Genomic DNA, 27,755 nt, shown 5'->3' on the forward strand with positions numbered 1-27,755 from the left:
CTGGGCCCAATGTCAGGGTTATCTGGAAATGTGAGACAGCAGCTCTTCCCTCTGGGTCACGGTATAACTGCTGCTTCTGTGAGGAAATACACAATGGGAGATTGACGAAAGCTAAAAGAGTATTTCTAGTACATAGAAAATGAGCAAGAGTGGTTGCTAAGCAACATGAATATTTTTATATTCATTAGGTGTAGTTGGGTGATGGGAGAAGCAAAAAGATTTGATGGGTATGTCCGAGAGGATAGTTTTACGGGGAATAGGGTGGGGGGTAGGTGTGAATGGCCTTCTATTTGATAATGAAATAAGAATAGATACCGAACAAGCCAAAAGGAAATGAAAGAAAATTTAAAAAGTACCGAAGATGCTGTCAATATGAAATAAGACAGAAAATGCTGGAAAAACACACAATGTCAGGCAACATTTGTGGAGAGAATGACATTTAATGCTTTGGATTGAATTTATTTAATCTTCTGTCTTTATCATAGGTCAACAAGGAGAACTGCTTTTAGAACATAGAACAGTACAACACAGGAACAGGCTCTTCGGCCAACGATGTTGTTGGATTTTTTTCAGGTTTCCGGATTCAGATTCAGATTTATTCAGATCCGGCCTGTCTTCAAATTCCCCTACATCCCAGTCTCTAAACCCTTACCTGACCACTGATGTCCCCCTCTGTCCCCAAAACCATTCCTACAAACCGCAAAAAGCCTAAAAGTTGTGCTGAGCTAATTAAATTCCCAATTAAACCAATCCCTTCTGCCGACACAATGTCCACATCCCTCCATTCTCTGCACGTCCATGTTCCTATCCACGAGCCTCTTAAATGCCTCTATTGTATCTGGCCCACCACCAAACCCAGCGAAACCTTATGAGCACCTACCACTCTCTGTGTAAAAAACTTACCCTGCACATCTCCTTTGAACTTTTGCCCCTTACCTTAATGCATGCCCTCTGGTATTAAACATTTTGACCCTGGGTGAAAGATACTGGTTGTCTATCTCTGCCCCGCTGAATCTTAACCATCTCTATCAAGTCTTCCTCGGCAAGGTGCTGTGGGATCTCTTAGTGCCACCTCACTAAAAGGCAGCAGACTTCTGTCGATGACTCCCACCCTCAGGAGGATTAACCTGGTTTGGTCAGCTCCGGACTGGGACTTGAACCCGCCGCTTCTGACTCTCTTCACTCCTCCTCATCAATGGATGCTACCCCAACCAGTTTGTCCAATTTCTGTTCATTTCTCTCCCTCCTTCCTTCTCTCTTTTACCATTTCCCATTCTGGTTACCCTCTCAAACTTCCTCTTCTCCTCACCTTCTTCCAGTGCACCTGCTCCTTCCCTTTCTCCCGTGGTCCATTCTCCTCCTATCAGCTTCCTTCTTCTTCAGCCCTTTACTTTTTCCTCCTCCCACCTCTCATCTTCTTACTTCATCCCCTGCTCCCCCACCCACCTTCCCCCTGGTCTCACCTATCACCTGCCAGCTTGTACTCCACCCCCTCTCCCACCTTCTGGCTTCTGCCCCCTCCTTTCAAGTCCTGACGAGGTGTTTTGGCCTGAAATTCCGACTGTTTATTCCTCCAGCATTTTGCGTGTGTTGTTCTGGATTTCCAGCATCTGTGGAAGCTGGTGTGTCTCTGGATGGGCAACCCATGCCATATTTAAAACTGTGCCAACGTTTATTGATAATGAGTTTCCATTCGCTATCAAGGACTGATCTGCAGAATGAGCAGCAATGCAATATTTTAATTGAGAAGCAGCCCCTGGGAACATTTGACAATTATTTTCCCTTGAATCAACGCTCAGAAAATAAAAAAAAATGAACCAATTGCTTAGAGCCTGAAGTTTATATACCAGCCGATGCAGCTGGGAGTTAGATTGTGATCATTGTTTATTCTGCACAGGAATGTTATTTTCCAATTTCCTGATTGGTAATCTCTCTTTTGGGCCCAATTGAATACACCATAGTTTTCTGTGTTATTTCACAAGGCTCTGAACATTGTTCTCAAAGGGGACATTTGTATGAAAATGTGATTATCAGCTTTCTGCAATCATTAAACACAGAAAACAAGCAGAGGCTCACATTAGATGGACATCCTGACGATGGGTTCGTCCTCAGATCTGATGGGCTGCAAAATCCCAAGTGGATTGGTTTCCTCAGCACGAGTGGGGCAGTTCAACCAGTAAAGCAGTTCCACCATAGCCCCAGTGACCAGGGTCAGCTCTGTTGTTCTGGCTTCAATGCAGGACATGTTGTCCTTTATTCAGACATTAAGTAATCTTTGCCAATTTTGCTGGATAACAAAGACATTATTTGAAGGGATTTATCCCTCAGCTAATACAGAATCACTGATTAAGTGCTGTTTAGAACTGGCAGTACCTCCAGTTGAACTTTGTCTTTTTGTGTGTTTACCCCCCAGCCGTCAGTCTGTGGTTTTGTATTGCCATGTGCTCTTGTTTGTTTTCGTGCTCCTGTCCCCATTCCTGCTCTACTCCGGCCCCTGTATCACTGAGTACTCCGTCTCTCACCTGTTTCCCATTATTACCTGTATTGCTGCCACCTGTGTCTCATTGTGCTCCACCTATCACCTGCCTCTCTGTTTATTGCTCAGTGTATTTCAGTCCTGTGTTTTCACCTATTTGTTGCCAGATTGTGTCAGTGAGTTTTCCCAGGCCTTTCCAGTATTTGTATCTAACTCTGTCTGTTTCCCGATTCTGGTTTTTGGATTTCTCTGGAATTTTTGATCTTCACCTGAACTTTGACGCTGACTTTGCTGCCCCTCTGGATTTGCTACTCAGTAAATATCACAGTGCGCACAGTACTTGGTCTGTGATTGGGTCCCGGTTTTGGTGTCCTGACAAGAACATAGAACAGTACAGCACAGGAACAGGCCATTTGGCCCACAATGTTGTGCCAAACCAGCTAAGAGGCAAATCACAAAACACCCAAACCCTGATCCCTCCTACCCACATCATGTCCATATCCCTCCATCGTCCTTACATCCATGTGCCTGTTCAAACATCTCTGAAATCCTGCAACGTATTTGCCTCTACCACTGACCAGGCAGTGCATTCCAGGCATCTACAACTCTCTGAATAAAAAAAACCATACCCCTCACTTACCCCCTCTCACCTTCAGTGTGTGCCCTCTGGTATTAGACACTCCGCCCTGGGAAACAGATACTCTCTGTCCACTCATAATCTTATAAACCTCTATCAGATCTCCCGTCAGCCTCTGGCACTCCAGAGAAAACAGCCCAAGTTTGTCCAGCCTCTCATGATAGCGAATGCCCTCTAAACCAGGCAGCATCCTGGTGAACCTCTTCTGCACCCTCCCCAAAGCCTCAATATCCTTCCTATAGTGGGGCAAACAGAACTGTAAGCAATACTCCAGATTTGGTCTAACAAGAGTTTTATAAAGTTGCAACATGTGGCCTACCCAAAGTTTTATTAAAATTGTTTATGGTATTTAAGTTCGTCATTCATTTGTGTGTGAGGAATTTTGGTATGTCACCAAGTACTCCAGCAACTTTCGGACTGGTTGTATCACTGCCGGTGTGAAGGCTCCGCTGCCCAGGGTCGCAAGAGGCTGCAGACTCCCAGTTCCATCACGGGCACGACCATCCCCAACATAGAAGGCATCTTCAAAAGGTGGTGCCACAAGAAGACAGCACCCATCGCTGAGGATCCTCACCACCTGGGACATGCTCTCTTCTCATTATTGCCATGAGGGAGGAGGTACACGCATTCAATGCTTTAGCAGCAGCTTCTTTCCCTCTGCTATCAGATTTCTGAATGGTTCATGACTCCATTAACCTTTGCCCTTTTTTTTGTTGTAACTTATGGTAACTTTTTTAATGTACTGCTGCCACAAAACAACAAATTTCACAACGTATGTCAGTGATAATCAAAATGATTCTGATTGTGATTCTGACTCATAGAGACACTGGGCATGGAAAGGGCCCTTCAGCCCATCAAATCTGTGCCGGCCATCAACCACGCACTTACACTAATCCTATCCTCAGCTTTTCCATTCTCCCTACATCGGTGTCTACAGGAGGCACTGCTTCAAGAAGACAACACAGATAATCAAAGATCCCCCACCATCCAGGCCATGCCGTCTTTTCACAGCTACTATCGGGCAAGAGGTACAGTAGCCTGAAGTCCCACACCACCAGATTCAAGGGCATCTCCTTCCTGTCAACCATTCAGTTCTTGAACCAACCAGCACAACTCTAGTCACCACAGTTTAGCAACACTATGAACACGGAGGGTGTTGAATTTCTGGAATCCTTCACTCCAGAGGGCTGTGGAGGTTGGATCATTCTGAATGAGGCATCTACTTCCTCTCTGAAAGAGTAAGTAGATACATTTTTGAAAGTTCAGGAATTGAGGGCTATGGGGAATTGGCACAGAGGAGGAGATGAGGTCTGGGGCAGATCAGCCATGATCGTACTGAATGGTGGGGCAGGATTGAGGGGCTGAGTGGCCTATTTCTGTTCCTATTTTCTTGTGTCCTTAATAAACGAGGCCTCAGATGGTTGGGGTCGACTATGGATTTGTGTCCTAGCTGTCTACGTGATATGCAAGCCAGGGCAGGAGGATATGGAGAGCAGGCTCCCCCTCTCCATGCAGCTGATGAATCCAAAGGAATCCAGAGAGTGAAAGAGTTTGGCACCAGGAGCTGCCTGTCAGCATTGAACTCAGCATAGGTCTGCCTTAGGGACTCCAGCTCCAGACTGTTCCTCAGGGTTTACTCTCAGGGCCTATGAGTGGGTATAGCCACAAGGCAGCGGAAGTTTAAAATCAGAATTTCACTTCTACTGGATGAGCTGCCCACCACGGCTGATGAGCTGCGTCTGCCCAGATTGCTGGTTTTAAGATGCCAGTAACCCACCTTCGCCTCTTCTCCTGGCAGTAGAAATGGTTCCACCAGGCTCAGAGGCTAAGCCACGCTTGAAGGCCAGGAGCTGGACTCGGTTGGCAGATGCTGTGTGAGACATCCACCATTGGGAGCATTTAATAGGTATTGGGAGCTCATCCTCACCACACCCACACCATGGCTATAACAACCTCAAGGAACCTCTTAATAAACAGGGTGTAATTATAAAACAGCAGCATTTATAATCATTTTCCCATCGACCCCATTGCCCAAACTTCCCTGCAGTGATATTTCTAGTGAAATCTCTAAGTCAAGGTTGAGTGGAGTATTGTATGCAAATATTCATGTATTCATGGGTACGATGAAAGGTTTGCTTGCAGCAGCATTATGGGCACACAGCATTATTAAAGTAGCATTATGGGCACACAGCATTATTAAAGTAGCATTACGGGCACACAGCATTATTAAAGTAGCATTCATGAGAAAAATATAAATTAAACATACACAATTTTTACAAGAGAGAACACGTTACAGGCACACAGCATTATTAAAGTAGCATTACGGGCACATAGCATTATTAAAATAGCATTCATGAGAAAAATACAAATTAAACATAACTTACACACAATTTTACAAGACAGAACACAACCAAACAAAAAAGAAGAGTCCATTTTGGTGCAAAGTAATCAAAGTGGTCACAGTGTTGCTGAACAGTGAAGAGGGTTGCTTGGGTTGGTTCAAGAACAGAATAGTTGAAGGAAATTAGTTTCTCCTGAACCTGCCGGTGTGGGAATTCGGGCTTCCAGACCTCCTGCCTGATGGTGCTGTGAGAAGATGGCATGGCTCTGACAGCGGGGATCTTTGATGATGGATGTTGTCTCTTTGAGGCACCACCTCCTGCAGGTATTATGGATGGTGGTGAGGGATGGTCAGAATTTATTGAGTTAAATTGAGGGTAAAGATTTGATAAAAGGGGCTTTAGGTGCCCACTGAGTCACGCAATTTTTGGGACGTGTGTAATTATGTGGGCAGTGGGAAAACTATCCCTCTTGTGTTTCTGGATCTCATTACCAGACATTCAGTGTCACTTGACCCTGCCGCTTCGGGAAGAAAGAACAACCTCTTCTGCTCTGCCATCCGATTTCCGAATGGACATTGAACCCATGAACACTATCTCACTACTTTTTTTATTTCTGTTTTTGTACTGCTTATTTTACTTAACTATTTAATATACGTATATGTACACCTTGTACTTACTGTAATTCAGTCTTTTTTCTATTAGTATGTAATGCAATGTATTGCTGCTGCAAAGACAACAAATTTCATAACATATGCCAGTCATATTAAACCTGATTCTGAAATGTTCTAATGACAATTGGCTTTTATGCGTCTCCCTCGAAAACACTTTGACCTCCACTTTCCCTCTCTGTGTAATCATATTTAGGAAGGTCCCTAACATCGTTGCAGGAGGGTGGGGCAGCTCCTGTGGAGGGGGAACAGAAGTGCTTGAACGGTGGGGTTGTGGGATGCAGGTTAAGAGAAGCAACCTTGTTTAGTACTTCAATGGACACTGAATGGAACTCTCTCATTACTAAATCCATTCAGTCGAGACCTGACGAAGGGTCTCGGCCCGAAACGTCGACAGTGCTTCTCCCTATCGATGCTGCCTGGCCTGCTGCGTTCCACCAGCATTTTGTGTGTGTTGTTGAAAGCTTTTGCATCAGGATATAGATTACTGCAGCAAAAGCAACAAGCAAGTCAACAATTTGTATGCTGTGAAGTAATCCCTCATGACTATATAAATGGTCTTAATTAAAATTTTAATTATGCTAGCTTTAGTTATGTTAACAGGATTCCATTCACGTTTGGCTGCTTATATACTAGTGTTTTAAAGGGGCTTCTGTGTGAATTGAACCCACTTTCCTGCAATCACAATACCCACGGTGGTCTCTGTGGTGAACTACATATAACTGTCTGGACACGCCCCTCCGCTGACTGCTCCTGTGGCTCCTCCCGCAGACCCCTGTATAAAGGCGATTGGAGGCACTGCTCCTCCCTCAGTCTCCAGGATGTTGTGTGGTGGTCTCTTGCTGCTAATCGTGGTCTCTTGCAGCTAATAAAAGCCTAGCGTTCGCCTCCCGTCTCCGAGAGTTATTGATGGTGCATCAGTCTCAACCTTAATCCTTGCAGTGTACTGCGGTGTTCATTGTCGTGGTCAAATTTGTCGGTTGCCAATGGGCTGGAAGGCTAGGAGGAAAGAGAAACAGGCAGAAAAAATGATTGTGGATGCTACCCATCCTGAAAAGTACGTGGTGGTGTGGTGGTTGCTTTTACAGCAACAGCGACACGGGCTCAATTTCCACCGTATGTTCTCCCCATGACCGAATGGGTGTCCTCCGGGTGCTCCGGTTTCAGTCCATGTTCCAAAGACATATGGAATAGGAGGTTAATCGATCACATGTGTGAAACTGGGCAGCACAGGCTCTTTCAGCCAGAAGGACCTGTTACTGTCTTTACCTCTAAGTAAAAATAACACAGATAAAATTTTAAAAAGCCTTTTCCAAAAGCTTCCTTCTGGAAAGTGCTATGGGGCTATTAAAACACAAACTTCATGCCGTCTTAGACATTTCTTCCCCCAGGGCAGTCAACCTAATCAACCATTGTAGTTAGTCTCCCCACCCTCCTCTATTGATTACCCTCGTCACTACACTGCAAACACTTAAACTATTTTGGATAATGCTACTTACATTGTAAATACAATACCATGCAAAAGTCTTAGGGCTGTATATATAGCTGGGGTGCCTAAGATTTGCACAGTATTTGTCAACGTGAAGCCGAGAGTGAGTTTGTAAATCTGGTGGGAACAAAGGAGGTTGGGAATGGTGAGGGTGGAATGCCGTGGGAGGGATGAGGGATGGGTGATGGAGGAGGAGTGCCAGGGGTGGGTAGGTTGGCATGGATGCAAACATATCTAGCCTTGAGATACCAGGCAAGGTCATTTGATTCCAAATAATTGGTTTATTGTTTACAGAATGTCTCTCTGGGGCTTCTCACTCTCTCACCCCTCCCTTCCCCTTTTCCCAACCATGATTCCCCTTTCCTTGCCCCAGTCCTTCTTTCAGTCCACAATGGACACCCGTATCTGAATCAGGTTTATCATCACTCACATATGTGATGAAATTTGTTTTTCTCTTTATTGCAGTACAGTGCAAAGCTCTTGGGCATTCTAGCTATATATATAGTGCCTAAGAATTTTGCACAGTACTTTACATGCTGGTATTTATGTATTGATGTGATTTTATTCCATATCCATACTTCATCCTCCAACTTTATTTTTTATATAATTCGCTAATCTTTATAATTGTTGAATGTTGTTTTTAGTTACAAGTCACACCAACACAGCACAGCAAATTCCTAATAAATACTGTATAACTGTATATGGTGAATAAAGTTGATCCTTGAGAATAACAGAGAGGGTGTCTGATTTTATAGTTGTGCTCAAACGGAGATGTAATTCCATTGCACTTTAATCCTCTGGGGTCATCGCAGGAAAACTGTGATGAGCCACCGGAGGGGAGCTTTCACTCAGAGAACTGTGCCCTAGCCTGATGCAGCTGCTTCGGGGAAGTGAGAGAGGCCACTTGCGTTGTTATTTAACTGGTAACAGAGCAACGGTAACCAGATCATTGTGCGAGGTGCGTTCTTGCAGGGAGCCCATCCCACTCCAGACTGGCAGGGCGGCTGGGGTTAGAGTGATGCCATTTCCTGAGGCGTACAATGGTGTTGGACCGATTCTCTGGGTGGAGTAAAGGAGGGAAACTCTGCACCGACCCAGCTCACTCATGCCAGGAAAAACAAAGGATTGTTAACCATGTCCATGCTGTAGGCAGTCAAGTATCAAAGAGCACTTTCCTTTAATTTTAGAGCATAGAACAAAGGTTTGAAGGTTCATCTTATTATCATTGTATGCAGAATACAACTCTGAGATTTGTCTTCTCCAAATAGCCAAAGAATACAGAAAACGACAGTAATTGAAAGAAAGACATCAATTCCAATTCCCCCCAAACAAAAAGAAGAAGAAACAAAAACTCACAAACCCCAACCCCTCCCTCGCACAGAAACTAACAGGTCACCCAAACCCCCAGCCTGCCAGTTGGCAACAAGGAGGAATGGGCAAGAACATGAAAACAATACAGAATTGAAAGAGGCCAATATGAACTACGGTTAGTTTGAACTACACTCCAATGCATAAATCTCAGAATTTCGATAACATCTCCGAGATCATCAGGACCCAGTGGCGCCTCAGAGGGCAGCAACTCAAACCAGCAGTCCCTCCAACAGCAGCAACACGATCAGTACAGTAACAGACCCTTTGGCCCATAATGTCTGTACTGAACATGATGCTAATAAAACCAAATCTCTTCTGCCTGCACACGGTCCATATCCCTTCAAAGATTCAAAGGTTCAAAGATCCAGTTTAATGTCAGAGAAATGTATACCATATACATCTTGAAATGCTTTTTCTTTGCAAGCATCCATGAAAACAGAGAAGTGCCCCCAAAGAATGAATGACAGTTAAATGTGAGAACCCCAAAGTCCCCCCCAGCTCCCCTCCCTTCTGCATGTAAGCGGCAGCAAGCAACGATACCTCCTCCCCCCACCGGCAAAAAAATAGCAAGCATTGGCACCACCACCGAGCACTCAAGCGTGAGCAAAGCCATAGCAAAGACAAGATTTGCAATTACCCCAAAGACTTGGCGGTTCATCCGGCATTTGATATACCACAGGTCCTCTCTCTCCCTAATAAGGGAGAAGGAGGTGTCTCCATTTTCCCAGCGTGTGGGGAGACATAACAAACGACTCGCTGGTTTATGATGTTAAAAGGCCGTTACGTCGCTCTTCTCAAGCTCTGTGCCTGAAGATCGCGAAGATCCGGGGTCTTCGGGCACACAACAGCAGTAGATTTTCCGGCTTCCCCAACGACACACGGGTCTCCTGTCGTGACACCGACCCTCGATCCGCCATTCTCCAGAGCCCCGAGATCCTAGGCTTCCAAATCCGAGCCGGACTGTCAGGCCGAACCCTCGGCGTGCCGAACAACGGCCAGTCCTGAAACCCCGAGAACAGGTCCCATAACTGCAAAGAACTGAAGTCAACGTGGAACTCCAGGTCAGGGTCTTTAAAAGAACCTTGAACGGGAAAAATAAAGATATTAAAGATGGAAATAAAGCTGTTTCCAAAGATGCAAGCAAAGGAGTCGCTGTTTAGCACCATCTTAACTCCGCCATGTGTCTTTCTAACAGCCTTTTAAACGTCTTTGTTGTATATTAAGAGATCAAGATATTAAGAGGAATAGACAGAGTGGACAGCCAGCGCCTCTTCCCCAGGGCACCACTGCTCAGTACAAGAGGACATGGCTTTAAGGTAAGGGCAGGAAAGTTCAAGGGGGATATTAGAGGAAGGTTTTTTACTCAGAGAGTGGTTGGTGTGTGGCATGCACTGCCTGAGTCAGTGGTGGAGGCAGATACACTAGTGAAGTTTAAGAGACTACTAGACAGGTATATGGAGGAATTTAAGGTGGGGGGGGGGTTATATGGGAGGCAGAGTTTAAGGGTCAGCACTACATTGTGGGCCAAATGGCCTGTACTGTGCTGTATTGTTCTTTGTTCTTTGTCCTCTTTGTTTATCTGCTACCTGCTCCACCCCTGGCAGGGGTTCCAGACACCCACCACTCTCTGTGTAAGAAAACTTGTCCCACAGATCTGCATCTCCATTAAACATTCCCCTCTCACCTTAAATGCATGTGCTCTGGTAGTTCTATGCATGCTTCAGAGCATACAACAGAAGGCCAGCCATGAATGCTACTCCCCTCCCAGGGGAACAGCCACTGTCTGTACCGGCAGCAGACGAGAGAGGAATTCTGCAGCGTAAGGTGGCCAGGCTGGTCAACATCCCAGGATGAGCAGGCAGAGAACGTGCACACCAGCTCACTGACATCTTTGCGGATATCTTCAACACTTCACTCATCCAGACCACTGTCCCCACGTGCTTCAAGTCAACCACATCATCCCTCTGCCAAAGAACTCTACACCTTCAGAATTGAATGACTACTGACCAATGGCACTGACACCAATCGCCATGAAGTGCTTTGTACAGCTGGTAGTGACACACATGAAAAACTCCATTGCTGCTGCGCGGTCCGCTCACCGACAGAACTGCTCTCTGACAGTCGCCACGCACCCGGCCCTGACACAGCCAGAAATAAAGGACAGCTACATCAGACCGTCGTTTCTGGATTTCAGTTCAGCACTCAACACCAGATGTGCGCTCCCAGGAGTTAAAAACTGCTCCCAGTTTCCACTATTGTCCCACCAATGTAAGTAAGGGTGTGAGTTCTCTTGAAAAGCTCAGTGTCAATCTTGGTGAATAAACTCCTACTCCTCGGTCAAACTACAGCATTGAGCAACTGGGTGCTGGACTTCCTAACCAACAGACCTCAGACAGTCATGATGCAGAACCACTCCTCCCTCCTCATCATCTTCAACACAGGAGCCCCCAGGTCCGTGAGCTAAGCCATTTGCTGTACAATGACTCTGCATAGTTAAACACCCAAGTAATCACATTGTCATATGGCCGATGACACAGTGTCAACAAGATCAAAGAGGCGGTTATCGACCTCAAGAGAACCAGCACCATTCACATTGGTGGAACAACAGTGGAAACTGGGAGAAGTTTCGAACTCCTGGGAGTGCACAGCTCAGACAACCTCTGACTGTCCTAAAACACATTCTATGCAATCAGGAGAGCTCACCAATGCCTCTGCTTGCTGACAAGAGTTGGATCATGTCCTACAGATGTGCAGGAGAGAACATCCTACACACTGCATCACTGCAATGCACTGTGGCAGACAGGAAGGCTCTATTACATTAGCCAAAGCTGCCAACGTAACCCCGCCACCACCCTAGCCACCATCAAAGACATAGATACAGAAAGGTGCCAGTAACATCATGAAGGATTCCACCCATCCTGCTCATGGACTGTTTGTCCCACTCCCATCAGGGACGAGGCTATGTAGCATCCACACCAAGATCGCCAAACTCAAGAACAGTTACATTCCCCAAGCAGGAAGGGTGATCAGCACCTCCACCCACTAATCCACACTCCACACCCCCATTACTACTACTTTATCATTTCCTGTCAGAAATTACAGACGTGTAGTGGAGAGTATATTGACTGGCTGTGTCATGGCTTGGTATGGAAACACCAATGCCTTTGGATTGAAAATCCTATAAAAGGCAGTGGATTTTGCTCAGTATATCATGGGTAAACACTGAAAGTAAATAACACATCACACACTGCAGTTAACTACCCCATCACACACCGCAGATAACTAGCAAATCACACACTGTAAATAATAACCCATCACACTCTGCAGAAAACTACCCCATCACACTCTGCAGATAACTACCCCATTATATTCTGTAGATAACTACCCCATCACACTCTGTAGATAACTACCCCATCACACACTGCAGAAAACTACCCCTTTACACTCTGTAGATAACTACCCCATTATATTCTGTAGATAACTACCCCATCACACTCTGTAGATAACTACCACATCACACACTGCAGATAACTACCCCATTATATTCTGTAGATAACTACCCCATCACACTCTGTAGATAACTACCCCATCACACACTGCAGAAAACTACCCCATCACACTCTGCAGATAACTACCCCATTATATTCTGTAGATAACTACCCCATCACACTCTGTAGATAACTACCCCATCACACACTGCAGATAACTACCCCTTTACACTCTGTAGATAACTACCCCATCACACTCTATAGATAACTACCCCATCACACACTGCAGAAAACTACCCCATCACACTCTGCAGATAACTACCCCATCACACTCTGTAGATAACTACCCCATCACACACTGCAGATAACTACCCCTTTACACTCTGTAGATAACTACCCCATCACACTCTGTAGATAACTACCCCATCACACACTGCAGATAACTACCCCATCACACTCTGTAGATAATAACCCATCACACTCTGTAGATAACTACCCCATCACACTCTGTAGATAACGAGCCCATCACACTCTGTAGATAACGAGCCCATCACACTCTGTAGATAACTACCCCATCACACACTGCAGAAAACTACCCCATCACACTCTGCAGATAACTACCCCATCATATTCTGTAGATAACTACCCCATCACACTCTGTAGATAACTACCCCATCACACACTGCAGATAACTACCCCTTTACACTCTGTAGATAACTACCCCATCACACTCTGTAGATAACTACCCCATCACACACTGCAGAAAACTACCCCATCACACTCTGCAGATAACTACCCCATCACACTCTGTAGATAACTACCCCATCACACACTGCAGATAACTACTCCATCACACTCTGCAGATAACTACCCCATCACACACTGCAGATAACTACCCCATCACACTCTGTAGATAACTACCCCATCACACACTGCAGATAACTACCCCATCACACTCTGTAGATAATAACCCATCACACTCTGTAGATAATAACCCATCACACTCTGTAGATAACTACCCCATCACACTCTGTAGATAACGAGCCCATCACACTCTGTAGATAACGAGCCCATCACACTCTGTAGATAACTACCCCATCACACACTGCAGAAAACTACCCCATCACACTCTGTAGATAACTACCCCATTATATTCTGTAGATAACTACCCCATCACACTCTGTAGATAACTACCCCATCACACACTGCAGATAACTACCCCTTTACACTCTGTAGATAACTACCCCATCACACTCTGTAGATAACTACCCCATCACACACTGCAGAAAACTACCCCATCACACTCTGCAGATAACTACCCCATCACACTCTGTAGATAACTACCCCATCACACACTGCAGATAACTACCCCATCACACTCTGCAGATAACTACCCCATCACACTCTGTAGATAACTACCCCATCACACACTGCAGATAACTACCCCTTTACACTCTGTAGATAACTACCCCATCACACTCTGTAGATAACTACCCCATCACACACTGCAGATAACTACCCCATCACACTCTGTAGATAACTACCCCATCACACACTGCAGATAACTACCCCATCACACTCTGTAGATAATAACTCATCACACTCTGTAGATAATAACCCATCACACTCTGTAGATAACTACCCCATCACACTCTGTAGATAACGAGCCCATCACACTCTGTAGATAACTACCCCATCACACTCTGTAGATAATAGCCCATCACACTCTGTAGATAACGAGCCCATCACACTCTGTAGATAACTACCCCATCACACTCTGTAGATAATAGCCCATCACACTCTGTAGATAATAACCCATCACACTCTGTAGATAATAGCCCATCACACTCTGTAGATAATAGCCCATCACACTCTGTAGATAACGAGCCCATCACACTCTGTAGATAACTACCCCATCACACTCTGTAGATAATAGCCCATCACACTCTGTAGATAATAACCCATCACACTCTGTAGATAATAACCCATCACACTCTGTAGATAACTACCCCATCACACTCTGTAGATAACGAGCCCATCACACTCTGTAGATAATAACCCATCACACTCTGTAGATAACGAGCCCATCACACTCTGTAGATAACGAGCCAATCATACATTCTTTGCAAAGTCATAGGCACGCTAGGTTTTTATATGATTTCAGATGGAATGACCTCCAAAGAGCCCCAATCTCAACATCATCAATGCTGTCTGGGATTACCTGGAGAGACAGAAGCAAGCAAGACAGCCAGAACTGTAATAAGTTCTCCAAGATACTTGGAACAACCTAGCTCCCAATTTTCTGATAAAACTGCACAATAGAGCACTTAAGATAATTGATGCAGTTTTAAAGGCAAAGAATGGTCACACTAAATATTGATTCAATTTATTTTCTCACCATTTACAGCTCTTTATAGGCTTTTTGATATTTACAATTTTTTACAATTCATTATTATTTAAATCATCTTCACTTTACAAATTTTTTTAATATTTGCCCAAGACTTTTGCACAGTATTGTATTTTTCAGATAACTGGCCCACTACACACTGCACATATCCAGCCAATGGCAATCTGCAGATAACTAGCCCATCATTGGTTGCATATAACAGGCACATCACACACTGCAGATAACTAGCCCAGCACATGTTACGGTTAACTAGTCAATCACCCACTGCAGATAACTAGCCCTTCACTCATTACTGCAAGCTTTCCCTCTCTACTCAGGTGATGAATCCAAAGGAAAGGCAGAGACCAAAACAGTTTGACTCCAGTGGCATTGCAGGAGTTACCAGTCAGCGTTGAACTTAAATCAGAGACTGCCTTAGTGACTCCAGCTCCGGATTTTTCCTCAGGGTTTACTCCCGAAGCCATCTCCATGAGTGGGTGTAGCTACAAGGCAGTGGAGGTCTGATATCAGAGTTCCCCTTCTCCCAGATGAGCTGCCATCTGCTGAGCCCATTCTGTCCTAAGAGACCAGTTTTTATGCACCAGAATCCACCTTCGCTGCTTTTCCTGTCAGTAGAAAGTGTTCCACCGGGCTTAATAGTTAAGCACACGTAAAGGTCAGAAGCTGGACTTGGAGTCAGAGGCTATTTGCAACACAAGCCATTGAAATATTTAATAGGTAGTGGGAGCTTAGCCCTGCTACCAAATCTGTCTATACTAACCTTAATGAACCACTAGCACATCACACATTACAGATAACTAGCAAACCACACACTGCAAATAATAACACATCACACTCTGTAGGTAACTAGCTCATCACATACTGTAGATAACTACCCCATCACACTCCGCAGATAACTAGCCCCTCACACTCAGCAGATAACTAGCTCATCATACTCTGCAGATAACTAGCCCCTCAAACTCTGTAGATAACTAGCCCATCACACTCTGTAGATAACTACCCCCTCACACACTGTAGATAACTACCCCCTCACAATCTGCAGATAACTAGTCCTTCACCATTGGCTTTTTCTTCCTCTCCATAGATTTTGCCTCACCTTCTGAGTTCCTGCAGCATTTTGTGTGTGTTGTTCAAGGTTTCCAGTATCTGTGGTATCTCCCGTGAGTGTGTGTGAGTGTGAGTGCGTGTGTGTGCACGTGCGCCAATGACTACAATAACTTGAATTTGTTCCTAATTTTAATTTGGATCTGAATAATGTGACGCTTTGCCCCTCATTGTCACACAGCGCTACAACACAGAAACAGAGCCTTCGGTCCATCTAATTGAAGCTGAACTGTTACTCTGCCTCGTCCCACAATCTGCACCTAGACTATAGCGCTCCACACTTCCCTTATCCACGGACGTATTGGATGTATGTGTCTAAACTGGTGCTGGCTAAGTGGTTGTTGTTTGCAGCCTGCTCCTCAGCTACTGCCCCTGTATCAGGTGGCTTCTGTATTGGTGAGAGAGTGGCTGGGGTCCACTTCCTGTTCCCCTGGCTACTCCTGTCCCCGATCAGCAGTGGCCACACCCACTGATCGTTTACCACCACCACTTCGCATCAGAAGTCCCAGTCCAAACCCCAACCATCACCAGCAGAAGGAAAATGTACCAAATTATTAAATAAGACTTCTGAACTTTTAATTTTATTTTTGAAAATTAGCTCAGCTCAGTGCTGAAAACAACTTGGTTCTGGAACGTGTGGGCACACTTGCAGGCTACCCCTAGCACATCCTTAAGTTATGTTAGTTAACATAAAATATAGAGCACAGTACAGGCCCTTCAGCCTATGACGTGATGCTGACCTTTTCATCTACTCTATTATTAATCAAACCCTTCTCTCCTACATAGCCCTCCGTTTTTCTATCATCCATGTGCCTGTCTAAGAGTTTCTTAAAGTCTCTAATGTACCTGTCTCTACCAGCACCCATGGCAGACTTAGCACTCTCTGTGTAAAGAATGTATCTGACAGTTCTTCCCCAGGGGCCGTCCACTCATTCCAGGGTTATTTTCTGAAGGCCTTTGACAAGGTGCCGCACATGAGGTTGCTAAACAAGATAAGAGCCCATGGAATTATGGGTAAGTTTCATACGTGGATAGAGCTTTGGTTGATTGGCAGGAAACAGAGAGTGGGAATAAAGGGATCCCATTCTGGTTGGCTGCCGGTTACCAGTGGCGTTCCACAGGGGTCCGCGTTGGGGCCACTTCTTTTTACGTTGTATATCAACGATTTGGATTATGGAATAGATGGCTTTGTGGCTAAGTTTGCTGATGATACAAAGATAGGTGGAGGGGCCGGTAGTGCTGAGGAAACAAAGGGTCCGAAGAGAGACTTGGATAGATTGGGAGAATGGGCAAAGAAGTGGCAAATGAAATACAATGTTGGAAAGTGTATGGTCATGCGCTTTGGTAGAAGAAATAAACGGGCAGACTATTATTTAAATGGGAAGAGAATTCAAAGTTCTGAGATGCAACGGGACCTGGGAGTCCTCGTGCAGGATAACCTTAAGGTTAATCTCCAGGTTGAGTCAGTGGTGAAGAAGGCGAATGCAATGTTGGCATTCATTTCTAGAGGAATAGAGTATAGGAGCAGGGATGTGATGTTGAGGCTCTATAAGGCACTGGTAAGACCTCACTTGGAATACTGTGTGCAGTTTTGGGCTCCTTATTTAAGAAAGGATGTGCTGACATTGGGGAGGGTTCAGAGAAGATTCACTAGAATTATTCCGGGAATGAGAGGGTTAACATATGAGGAACATTTGACCGCTCTTGGACTGTACTCCTTGTAGTTTTGAAGAATGAGGGGGGACCTCATAGAAACATTTCGAATGTTGAAAGACACGGACAGAGTGGATGTGGCAAAGTTGTTTCCCGTGGTGGGGGAGTCTAGTACGAGAGGACATGACTTGAGGATTGCAGGGCGCCCGTTCAGAACAGAGATGCGAAAAAAATTTTTTGGCCAGAGGGTGGTGAATCTATGGAATTTGTTGCCACGGGTAGCAGTGGAGGCCAAGTCACAGGGTGTATTTAAGGCAGAGATTGATAGGTACCTGAGTAGCCAGGGCATCAAAGGTTATGGTGAGGAGGCAGGGGAGTGGGACTAAATGGGAGAATGGATCAGCACATGATAAAATGGTGGAGCAGACTCGATGGGCCGAATGGCCAACTTCTGCTCCTTTGTCTTATGGTTGGTTCATACCTATAGTAATGAACATAGGGGGCCCTGTCATGCTATCGTGAAGATAACCAGAGGAGTACTCTCCAGACTCGCTGTTTACCTCTCAACAAGCTTCATAAAGGAAGTTATAAACACAAGAGATTCTGCAGGTTCTGAAAATCCAGAGGATTCTCATAGAGTCATAGAAACCATGCCAAAACCTATTCCCCATGACCTGCACTGGGACCATGGCCCTCCATATCCCTACAATCTACCTACCACTGAAAACTCCTTCCCCCTCCCCACCCACCACCACCTTCTTATCCTGCCTCTTACCCCTTCCTTGCCAGTCCTGATGAAGGATCTCGGCCTGAAGCACCAAATGTTTATACCTCTCCATAGATGCTTCCTGACCTGCTGAGTTCCTCCTGTGTGTTCTATAAAAGAAGTTATTTTCATGTTTGCTTTATGGAGCCTTCCTGTGCACAAGCTGACTATATTTTTTAGTATATAGGTCAACATCTGAACCACAACACTGCCCCTTTCTTCAACATGCTTAGGACTGGATGACTACCTGCAACAATCTCTGTTTTTATATCAAGAATACTTAATTGCCTGTTGAGCACCTTGGAAAGTCATGTGGTCAGGAAAGGCTGACTAGAGAATCGCCTTTGCATTTAATTCAAAGAAGAATGCAAGGCAGCAACATGCTTGGGTAACAGGCACAAAATGCTGGTGGAACGCAGCAGGCCAGGCAGCATCTATAGGGAGAAGTACAGTCGACATTCCGGGCCGAGACCTTCGTCAGGACTAACTGAAAGAAGCTGCCTGGCCTGCTGTGTTCCACCAGCACTTTGTGTGTGTTGCTTGAATTTCCAGCATCTGCAGATTTCCTCGCGTCTACATGCTTGGGTGTTTGAGTTCTGATTTTGTGATACTAACTATGGTTTTAGATATTCTGCAATGTTAACTATAGGGTAAAACACAACTTCACTGATATTTCTCGACAGAGTCCGGACACAATGCACAGAATTCTCACTGAAAAGTGTTCGTCTATTTTGAATGAAACACACAAAATTCTGGAGGAACTCAGCTAATCAGGCAGCATCTACGGAGGGGAATAGAGAGTTGACGTTTCAGGCTGAGACCCTCCATCAGGACCGGAAAGAAAGGGGAAAGAAGCTAACATAAGAAAGTGGGGGGATGCGAAGGATTAAGGATGTAAGAGGGAGAAACGATCAGAAATTAGAGAAATCAATGTCCATGCCATCAGGTTGGAGGTTACCTAGAGAGAGTATGAGGTGTTGTTCCTGCAGCCTGTGTGGCCTCATCAGTCCCAGTGTGGTCTCCTGTATATTGGTGAGACCCCACATAGATTTGGAGACCGTTTCGCCAAGCACCTACGCTCTGTCCGCCAGAAAAAGCGGGATCTCCCAGTGGCCACACATTTTAATTCCACGTCCCATTCCCATTTTGATAGTCTATCCATGTCCTCCTCTACTGTCACGATGAAGCCACACTCAGGTTGGAGGAACAACACTTTATATTCCGCCTGGGTAGCCTCAACCCTGATGGCATAAACATCGAATTCTCTAATTTCCAATAATGGCCCCCCTTCAATACTCCCCATTCCTGTTTCCCTCTCTCACTTTATCTCCTTACCTGCCCATCACCTCCCTCCAGTACTCCTTCTCCTTTTCTTTCTTCCATGGTCTTCTGTCCACTCCTATCCAATTCCCCCTTCTCCAGCCCTGTATCTCTTTCACCAGTCAACTTCCCAGCTCTTTACTTCACCCCTCCGACATCCACCCCCCCCTCCGGTTTCACCTATGATCTTGTGGTTCCTCCCCTCACCCCACTTTTTTACTCTGACTCCTAATCTTTTTTTCTAGTCCTGATGAAGGGTCTGGTCTCGAAACGTTGACTTTTTTCCATTGATGCGGCCTGGCCTGCTGAGTTCCTTTTGTGAATGTTTGAGTGTGTTGCTGGGATTTACAGCATCTGCAGACTTTCTCTTGTTTGTGTTTGACCCCATCACTGCAGTAGAGGAAGCTATGGACCGACATATCAGAATGGGAATGGGAAGTCAGATTGAAATGGGTAACTACAGGGAGATGCTGCATTCTGTGGTAGAGAGTGAACGTGCTTGAAGAAGTGGTCCCAAAGCCTGCGTCAGGCCTCATTGATGAAGAGGAGGGCGCACTGGGAGCAATGACCCCAATAGAATCTCAGGTGAAGTCTCCTCACCCGAAGGGAATGTTTGGGCCCGGAATGGAGTTGAGGGAGAAGGGGTAGGGGTAGGTGTAGCTCTGGTCCTGCTTGCTAAGTGTAAAGAGAGAGATCGGGGGAGGGATGAATGGACAAGGGGCTCATGGAGAGAACAATCCCTATGGAAAACGGAGAGTGCAAGGCAGGAAAGATGTGCTGTGCGGGAGGGTCCCACTGGAGAAGTCTGTGTTAATTACACTTTACTGCAATTCTTCAAATACTTCACTCAGGGTGCTTTTGGCAAAATCAGAACATACTACAACCATCAGGCTCCCAAACCAGTGCAAAGAACTTCACTCAGCTCAACTCAAAACTGATTCCATAAGCTATGGACTCACTTACAAGGAATTTACAACCCATGTTCTCAGTATGTGTCTCTCCATCAGGCTGGAGGCTGTGACAGGCTGGCGGTCGGGAGGCTGTTTCTTGGCAGGTGGAAAGACTCATGGAAAGACTAAGAATGACTAGCTGTCGTTCTCCTCGATGCTGACGGAGGATGTTTCCAGAATTCCGAGACATTTGTGACTATCGGTATGGACTGACGTTACTATTGGTCTCCTTCAGTTTTTCTGGGATACCGAAAGGCGGCTGGGCAATGTGTTACTTTTCTGGGTGAGGGTGGTTTTGGGTGTTTGATTCCATTGGCGGTCGGGTTTTTTTGACTGGGTGAAGCTTGGAGGTTAGGAGCTTAAGGTTTTAGCTGCTGTGTCCGTGTCCGGGTGGGCGATCTGTTAGTTTTTGTGCAAGGGAGAGGTTGAGGGATTTGGAGTTTGCGAGTTTTGTTTTCTTTTTTTTGTGCGAGAGGGGAGCCTCAACATCTTCCTCGGGTTTTCAGTATTTTATGGCTATCTGGAGAAGGCGAATCTCAGAGTTGTATTCTGCATACATACTTTGATAATAAAATGAACCTTTCAACCTTTGAACTTCAAACATTTGTTTATCTCTGTATTTACAATTTGTTTTCTTTTACACATTAGTAGCTTGTCTGTCTTTGTTTATGTATATTTTTCATGCATTCTTTTGTATTCTTTATTGTATGTCTTTATTTTCTGCAAGTAAATGAATCTCAAGGTAATATTTGGTGACATGCATACTTTGATAATAAACGTACCTTTACTTTGGACTTTCATTGTCTGTATAATTTCCCATTATCAGCTGGACAATTTAAGAGTGAATAATGCTGCTTTGGCTCTGAAGTCACATACATACCAGACCTGGCAAAGACAGCAAACTTCCTTCCCTACGGAACATCAATGAATCAAGTGGCAGTTTTGTGTCACCATTACCAACACCACCTTCTTATTCCACAATACATTTGATTGAATTTAAATTTGACAGCTGCTGTGGTGGGATTTGAACTCACGACTCTGGATGCAGCTCAAGTAAAACGCCCATTGTGCCTCCAATCCCATAGGAAATGCAAATCTGCTTCAGAGCAACACAAGGTCAGAAGGTTGATCCTCACCACTTCGATGTTCCTATTTTCACACCCTCTGTTTTTTAGACCCAATATCCATCTGTTCCGGATTCACAGTGACGGGTATAGGTTCGCTATGGATCGAACTGCATACAGAAAGGAGTCTTAACAATGATTGGGAGGAGAAACTCTCAGCTCTTTTGGCTTCTTTCCAGCTTCCTGCCTTACTGAGGTGACTAATGCCTCTAGCAGGGGCTTCCTCTCAGCACTCAGCGCAAAGCCCACAGATGCTCTGAGCCCCTTTTCCGCCAGAATCCATGCCAAATCGTGCAGGTTTCAGTTGTCAGGAGAGGCAGGAGCTGGTGCAGCAAGATAAATTTTTAAACCAAACATGCTCAAAGAAACAGGAATACAGGAGAAACCTGACCTCACCCCTTTTCAAAATAATGAGGGCTGATACCTTGCTCCAACACCATATTCCATCTCTCACTCTCCCCACTTCCCTTAATGGATTTTGTGTTTGGAAATCTATCTCCTTCTCAAGTTTGTCTATGTTGAAGGCAGAATACAGTGTTAATTGTCAGATTCTTAGCAGAGTGGAGGAACTGAGGGTTCTTCGGTTCCATGTCCATAGATCCCTCGAAGTTGCAGCTCAAGTTGATAGGGTGTTTAAGAAGGCATATGAGCGTTGGCCTTCATTAGTGTTAGGAATGCGTTCAAGACTGCGAGGTCATGTCGTCGCTCTTTAAAACCCTAGAGTACTGTGCACAGTTCATTATAGAAATGATTTGAATGCTTTAGATAAGGTGCAGAGGAGATTTACCATGATGCTGCCTGGATTGGCAAGCATGACTTATTGAGGATAGATTGAGCGAACTAGGGCTTTTCTCTTTGGAGTGAAGGAATTTGATAGAAGTTTATTAGACAATAGAGGCTGACCTCTAAAGTGCTCCAATCTGGGCAACACTGGTGAATCTCCTCTGCACCCGGGTTCGAGAGAAAAATGTATTAATCCCTTCAGACGCCTTACAAGCATAGTCTAGCCTGATCTCAGTCAGGCAGTGACTCAACGAATAGTGAATCACCAAAATATAAATAAGTTCTTGCTGAATGAGCAGAGTTATTTTTGCTTCCGGATGCAGACCCTGGTGAATCTATAGGGCGCATTCACATGGTATGAGTTATACATCCTCCGCGCAAGGGGAAGTCGAGGACCTGTGATACGTGTGTCCTGAGCGGTTTCCTGCAGCCTGGATTTCTTTTCTCCCCCCTTCCATTTAAACATTTTTCAGACTTCCTGGCAACGGAAAATGTGACATTAAAAATTTCAATGCAATGTGAGGACAGGAAGCTTGCACGGGAGAACAGGAAATGGGTGTAGCCAATCCAGTACATTCATGCCAGGATGCTTTGGACGATTTGACACCTCATTCAAAACTTCTCTTCATGTTTTATGCCTCCCTTTCCATTCTCTATTTTTGTTTGAGCAATAATTTATGGACCCCTGACAATAACAGATCCTTTCAACAATGCTTCCAGCCAGGTTTGCCCTGCACTCTCTTGGGATTAATTACAACTGCACAATGTGTGGAGCAAGCCTTGGAGTGAAATCTTAGAGAGATTTGGACAAAAAGCCTTCACCTTCTTTAAGAGTTGAAAATGGAGGAGGGAGGAGAATGTTGGAGAGAGTGTGATAGTTGAAGATGTGGCATAGCCTCCAACCTCGATGGTGTGCCTCTCTTCACACTGAAATCCGAGCCATGAAAACATTGGGAGGTGATAGATCATTTTAAAATAAATATGCGCTATTCCTGTCTTTGTCAAAAATAAAATCACTTCTTCCTGCCAGCTGAACCATTATTTCCTGATCATTTCTACTCAGTACCTATAGGATTTGATAACATTTGGAAGATTTTCACACTCGCTTCTGTGCTGCTGAGGTTGACATACCAAGAGGGACTTTCCTTGGATCACAATCCATTTTTTAAAAATTCTTGGACATTGCGGACAGAGTGTGGGAGAGTGAGAAAGTGCGTGTGCAGAGAGACCGAGACAGAGAGACTGAGTCAGAGAGACGAGTCAGAGACTGAGAAAGTGAGAGGCAGAGAATTAGAGAGAGATGGGGGGGGGAAGAGAGACAGACGGACAGAAACAGAGAGGGAAGGAGATAATAAAGGGAGACGAAAAGAATGAGAGAGAGGGAGGGGGAGGGAGGGGAGCGAGGGAGGGGGAGAAAGGGAAAGAGAGGGAGGGACGGAGAGGGAGAGAGCTAAAGGGAGTGCACGAGGGAGGTGGAGATAAACTAAAAGATGGGTTCAAAATCACAGCTTAAAAGAAAGTGAGCATCTAAAACATTGAAGTGCTTGATGGAAGTGCAGCTCCAACACTTAACAGAGTCAGAGGTCTGAACGGAACGGATCACTGGAACTGTGAAGCAGCCTCTCTACCCATTGCAATACTCTGGGTATTGAGTTATGAACAATTGTTGAGAAGAAGAGGAAATGGGGAAGAGCTGGCAATGTGGGGGGAGGGGACAGATGAGAAAGAACCTGTTATATCAAAAATAGAAATATAGAAATATTGAACCTTTTTTTGCTTTCTTTTTCAACTTTGTTGGCTTGTGACTTACATTCCTGAATCAGAGATTGAATAATTGCCTTGTGCAATCATCAGTTTGTCTCTGGTGTTGTTAACTCATTTCTATTTGGGGAAACATTGTTCTGGTCTCTGCAGGCGATTTACAATTGGAATGTCATTATGCAGATTCACAGAGAACATATCTATGGTTACTCAACAGAAAATTAAATGCTTCAAATGTGTTAGTGACATAAATTCTCATGTGGTCTTTTAATTTCTCCATATGTCCATGCATGTGCAGAGAGAAGTTTAACAATTTATAAATCTGCAATTATCAGCAAACAAGCCATTAGGGTTCTGCTGACACTCTAGAGAAAAAGACAAAGAGCTTATTTGTCACGTGTGCATCGAAACGTACTAAGAAACGGGTCACTTGCTCAAATCAAATCAGTGAGGAGAGTGCCGAGCAGCCCACAAGTTTCTGGTGCCAACAAAGCATGCACACAACTCATTGACCCCAACTATACATCATGGGAATGTGGGAGGAAACCGGAGCACCTGGAAGAAACCCACATGGTCATGGGGAGAATGTACAAACTCCTAACAGACATAGCGGAATCGAACCACCAATCATACAGCCAGTGCTATAAGGTGACTGCACTAACCATTACGTTGCTGTGCCTTGCACTCCCATTCTTACTCTCCTTACTTCCCTGTACCCTGAAACTCACTCCTTATACACATGCAGAAACCCGCCTTGGAGTACTTCCTCACCATTAACCCTCCATAGCCCTCAATCATCCATGTGTCTGTCTAAGAGTTTCTTACATGGCCTTAAAATCAATCTAATGCTTCCCTTCTACACGGTCCCCCATTTTTCTATCAGCCATATATTTATCTCACAGTCTCTTAAATCTCCCAAATGTATCTGCTTCTACCACAAGCCCTAGCAGGGTGTTCCAAGCATTTACCATACAGAACTTACCTGTGACATTCCTCTACACTTTCCTCCAATAGTCCTAAAATTTTGCCCCATTTTATCCCGGGACCTCACTTATCATCATCAGTGAATCCCGAGTCAGTACCCGAGATTGTAGCCCAAAAGTTGATCAGATGTCCGGAAATCGTGCCCTATAGCTGGAGCCTGAGTCTGTGAATCTCTGCCAGTCCACTGGCTGGAATCTGAGTCTGTGAATCTCTGCCAGTCCACTGGCTGGCATCTGAGTCTGTGAATCTCTGCCAGTCCACTGGCTGGAGCCCGAGTCTGTGAATCTCTGTGAGCTGTGGGGGATGTTGAAGGCTCAATGTCTGCAAATCCACGAATGCGCTGGAGACTGGAGGCTAAAGATAGTCTGTCCTGGGGTTAGAGGACTGTGTATAGATGTGGGTTGGTGGGAGGGAGGAAAGGGACTCGTTTCGCTGTTGTTTTTTTGTTGTTCGTTGTGTTCCATGTTGTTCAGCCGTGCATGGTTGGCATGCTACGTTGGCACCTGAATGGGCAGCGGCACTTGCGGGCTTCCCCCAGCACATACCTGGGTGTGTTGGCTATTGACGATTTTGGATAGGTATGTGGAGCTTAGAAAAATAGAGGGCTATAGGTAAGCCTAGTAATTTCTAAGGCAGGGACATGTTCGGCACAACTATGTGGGCCGAAGGGCCTGTACTGTGCTGTAGGTTTTCTATGTTTCTATGATTACAACACAACAACCACTTCACTGTACGTTTTGATGTACACATGATAAATAAATGAATCGGAATCTGGGCAGACAAGAATGCGATCAGGTGACACCAGTCCTCAGATGGAAAAAATGAAGAAGTGATGGAGGTTGTTGTGATGAAGCACGTTGAAGACTGTGGACAAGTCTAGCAGTACAAGAAGGGACAGATTACACTGGAAAACAAAGATTTTGCTTCCTCAATACTTTTGGGTGTATCTTACAGATTATGGGCTGCTGACAAAGAAAATTGGAGTGGGATTTTCCTATCACACACCATTTCTTTGAAATCACTTATATTTGTTATTTCAATTCATAATTCAAGTCACAATAAGACTAAGGAAGGCATTTTTGTTGGTCCACAACTCATACAATTCATCAATGACAGGCAATTCAAAGAACATCTAGTGGGACCAGAGAAAATCACACGGAAAGCATTCAAGGATGTTGTTAAAATTTTCTTGGCAACTACTGAGCACTAACCACGTGCAGCTGATTGAAAACATGCTTCAAGCACACAAAACCATGAAGTGCAACACGTCACTAAAGATTAATTTTCTGTATTCCCAGTTAGACTTTTTCCCTGCAAATCTCGGCGCTGTCAGGAAAGGTTTTAGTAGGACATTGTGGTCGTGGAGGAAGAGCATCAGGGCCACTGGAATCCATTAGTGCTGACTGATTATTGTTGTTCACTTAAGCAAAAAGCCCCAGACACTGAGTACAAATGAAAATCATCAACAAAACATTTTTAGCTTAGTTGACTTATTGCAAAGCGTCAGCACCATTATGCAATTAAATGGATTGTACCCACCAAAAGCTAATTTCTTGTTTCTCCAAATTCCTACGTGATACAAATAGTCTGAAATTATATTTGTATTTAGCTTCAAGCGGTCTATCAAAAGCAAAAAAAATTCCGAGAAAGCAACATTGAAAAAAATTGTTGACCAGTGTTACCCTTGTGACTCCTTCTTCTGATCGTCACTACTGACAGGACAATGTATCTGGGGTTGAGAGGGTGAAACACCTTTAAGTTCCTCGGCATAACATCACCGAAGATCTCACGTGGTCTGTACATACCGGCCGTGTGGTGGGAAAAGCACAACAGCGCCTCTTTCACCTCAGACGGTTGAAGAAATTTGGTATGGGCTTCGAAATCCTAAGGACTTTCTACAGGGAGAGCATCCTGACTGGCTGCATCACTGCCTGGTATGGGAACTGTACTTTCCTCAATTGCAGAACTCTGTAGAGAGTGGTACGGACAGCCCAGCGCATCTGTAGGTGTGAGCTTCCCGCTATTCAGGACATTCACAAAAACAGGTGTGTAAAAAGAGCCTGAAGGATCATTGGGAACGCGAGTCACCCCAATCACAAACTGTTCCAGCTGCTAACATCCAGGAAACAGTACCGCAGCATAAAAGCCAGGACCAACAGGCTCCGGGACAGCTTCTTCCACCAGGCCATCAGCCTGATTAATTCATGCTGATACAATTGTATTTCTATGTTACCATTGACTGTTCTGTTGTACATGCTATTTACTATAAATTTATTAAAAAGTTGCACGTTGCACATTTAGACGGAGACTTAACGTAAAGATCTTTTCTCCTCATGTACATGAAGGATGTAAGAAATAAAGTCAATTCAATTACAATTCAGTTGCAACCAGAAGGTGACGGGTTTCACTTGAAGACTGATGTGCATAACCAG

This window comes from Hemitrygon akajei, chromosome 21, assembly GCF_048418815.1.
Source record: "Hemitrygon akajei chromosome 21, sHemAka1.3, whole genome shotgun sequence".
Classification (NCBI taxonomy): Eukaryota; Metazoa; Chordata; class Chondrichthyes; order Myliobatiformes; family Dasyatidae; genus Hemitrygon; species Hemitrygon akajei.